The following is a 2,500-nucleotide window of genomic DNA, read 5'->3' on the forward strand; positions in this document are numbered from 1 at the left end:
TCTCCCATCCAAGTACTAACCAGGCCCGACCCTGCTTAGCTTCCGAGATCAGACGAGATCGGGCGTTGCCAGGCTGGTATGGCCGTACTAAATAAGTTGACAACCATAGGCTACTTATCCATATACAGAATTAGCAATTGACAATGCAAGGTAGTCTCTCTCTCTCTCTCTCTCTCTCTCTCTCTCTCTCTCTCGTGTCAAAATGAAAACAGCTTCCAGCCCCTTTCATGAAGGACTACTTGTGCATATTGCAAGATGTCAGTTTCTAAGTGAATGAGCAAAAGAGCATACAGCACCTGGTATTCCCAGGCGGTCTCCCATCCAAGTACTAACCAGGCCCGACCCTGCTTAGCTTCCGAGATCAGACGAGATCGGGCGTTGCCAGGCTGGTATGGCCGTACGAAATAAGTTGACAACCATAGGCTACTTATCCATATACAGATTTAGCAATTGACAATGCAAGGTGGTCTCTCTCTCTCTCTCGTGTCAAAATGAAAACAGCTTCCAGCCCCTTTCATGAAGGACTACTTGTGCATATTGCAAGATTTCAGTTTCTAAGTGAATGAGCAAAAGAGCATACAGCACCTGGTATTCCCAGGCGGTCTCCCATCCAAGTACTAACCAGGCCCGACCCTGCTTAGCTTCCGAGATCAGACGAGATCGGGCGTTGCCAGGCTGGTATGGCCATACGAAATAAGTTGACAACCATAGGCTACTTATCCATATACAGATTTAGCAATTGACAATGCAAGGTGGTCTCTCTCTCTCTCTCTCTCTCGTGTCAAAATGAAAACAGCTTCCAGCCCCTTTCATGAAGGACTACTTGTGCATATTGCAAGATTTCAGTTTCTAAGTGAAAGAGCAAAAGAGCATACAGCACCTGGTATTCCCAGGCGGTCTCCCATCCAAGTACTAACCAGGCCCAACCCTGCTTAGCTTCCGAGATCAGGCGTTGCCAGGCTGGTATGGCCGTACGAAATAAGTTGACAACCATAGGCTACTTATCCATATACAGATTTAGCAATTGACAATGCAAGGTGGTCTCTCTCTCTCTCTCTCTCTCTCTCGTGTCAAAATGAAAACAGCTTCCAGCCCCTTTCATGAAGGACTACTTGTGCATATTGCAAGATTTCAGTTTCTAAGTGAATGAGCAAAAGAGCATACAGCACCTGGTATTCCCAGGCGGTCTCCCATCCAAGTACTAACCAGGCCCGACCATGCTTAGCTTCCGAGATCAGACGAGATCGGGCGTTGCCAGGCTGGTATAGCCGTACAAAATAAGTTGACAACCATAGGCTACTTATCCATATACAGATTTAGCAATTGACAATGCAAGGTGGTCTCTCTCTCTCTCTCTCTCTCTCGTGTCAAAATGAAAACATTTTCCAGCCCCTTTCATGAAGGACTACTTGTGCATATTGCAAGATTTCAGTTTCTAAGTGAATGAGCAAAAGAGCATACAGCACCTGGTATTCCCAGGCGGTCTCCCATCCAAGTACTAACCAGGCCCGACCCTGCTTAGCTCCGAGATCAGACGAGATCGGGCGTTGCCAGGCTGGTATGGCCGTACGAAATAAGTTGACAACCATAGGCTACTTATCCATATACAGATTTAGCAATTGACAATGCAAGGTGGTCTCTCTCTCTCTCTCTCGTGTCAAAATGAAAACAGCTTCCAGCCCCTTTCATGAAGGACTACTTGTGCATATTGCAAGATTTCAGTTTCTAAGTGAATGAGCAAAAGAGCATACAGCACCTGGTATTCCCAGGCGGTCTCCCATCCAAGTACTAACCAGGCCCGACCCTGCTTAGCTTCCGAGATCAGACGAGATCGGGCGTTGCCAGGCTGGTATAGCCGTACAAAATAAGTTGACAACCATAGGCTACTTATCCATATACAGATTTAGCAATTGACAATGCAAGGTGGTCTCTCTCTCTCTCTCTCGTGTCAAAATGAAAACAGCTTCCAGCCCCTTTCATGAAGGACTACTTGTGCATATTGCAAGATTTCAGTTTCTAAGTGAATGAGCAAAAGAGCATACAGCACCTGGTATTCCCAGGCGGTCTCCCATCCAAGTACTAACCAGGCCCGACCCTGCTTAGCTCCGAGATCAGACGAGATCGGGCGTTGCCAGGCTGGTATGGCCGTACGAAATAAGTTGACAACCATAGGCTACTTATCCATATACAGATTTAGCAATTGACAATGCAAGGTGGTCTCTCTCTCTCTCTCTCGTGTCAAAATGAAAACAGCTTCCAGCCCCTTTCATGAAGGACTACTTGTGCATATTGCAAGATTTCAGTTTCTAAGTGAATGAGCAAAAGAGCATACAGCACCTGGTATTCCCAGGCGGTCTCCCATCCAAGTACTAACCAGGCCCGACCATGCTTAGCTTCCGAGATCAGACGAGATCGGGCGTTGCCAGGCTGGTATGGCCGTACAAAATACGTTGACAACCATAGGCTACTTATCCATATACAGATTTAGCAATTGACAATG

The 2,500-nt window shown here is 46.8% G+C and overlaps 4 non-coding genes and 5 pseudogenes across 4 annotated transcripts in view; all 9 read right to left on the reverse strand.

The window, feature by feature from the left end:
• Nucleotides 1-90, reverse strand: part of LOC146262704 (5S ribosomal RNA) — a 119-nt gene extending 29 nt beyond the window's left edge. Inside the window, exon 1 of the ribosomal RNA XR_014728830.1 lies at nucleotides 1-90. This exon is cut by the window's left edge and continues 29 nt beyond it. This is a non-coding gene — a ribosomal RNA (5S ribosomal RNA).
• Nucleotides 91-284: 194 nt separating this feature from the next.
• LOC146262705 (5S ribosomal RNA) lies at nucleotides 285-403 on the reverse strand. Its single transcript, XR_014725033.1, has one exon. It is a non-coding gene; the product is annotated as a 5S ribosomal RNA (ribosomal RNA).
• Nucleotides 404-573: 170 nt separating this feature from the next.
• On the reverse strand, nucleotides 574-692 carry LOC146262706 (5S ribosomal RNA). The gene has a single exon (XR_014728032.1). It is a non-coding gene; the product is annotated as a 5S ribosomal RNA (ribosomal RNA).
• A 176-nt stretch (nucleotides 693-868) lies between these two features.
• LOC146262707 (5S ribosomal RNA) lies at nucleotides 869-977 on the reverse strand (annotated as a pseudogene).
• Nucleotides 978-1,157: 180 nt separating this feature from the next.
• LOC146262708 (5S ribosomal RNA) lies at nucleotides 1,158-1,276 on the reverse strand (annotated as a pseudogene).
• Nucleotides 1,277-1,454: 178 nt separating this feature from the next.
• On the reverse strand, nucleotides 1,455-1,572 carry LOC146262709 (5S ribosomal RNA; annotated as a pseudogene).
• Nucleotides 1,573-1,744: 172 nt separating this feature from the next.
• On the reverse strand, nucleotides 1,745-1,863 carry LOC146262710 (5S ribosomal RNA). The gene has a single exon (XR_014728787.1). It is a non-coding gene; the product is annotated as a 5S ribosomal RNA (ribosomal RNA).
• Nucleotides 1,864-2,035: 172 nt separating this feature from the next.
• Nucleotides 2,036-2,153, reverse strand: LOC146262711 (5S ribosomal RNA; annotated as a pseudogene).
• Nucleotides 2,154-2,325: 172 nt separating this feature from the next.
• LOC146262712 (5S ribosomal RNA) lies at nucleotides 2,326-2,444 on the reverse strand (annotated as a pseudogene).
• Nucleotides 2,445-2,500: the final 56 nt, after the last annotated feature.

The sequence above is a fragment of the Hypomesus nipponensis genome, chromosome 12 (assembly GCF_054491055.1).
Source record: "Hypomesus nipponensis isolate SF chromosome 12, ASM5449105v1, whole genome shotgun sequence".
Lineage (NCBI taxonomy): Eukaryota > Metazoa > Chordata > Actinopteri > Osmeriformes > Osmeridae > Hypomesus > Hypomesus nipponensis.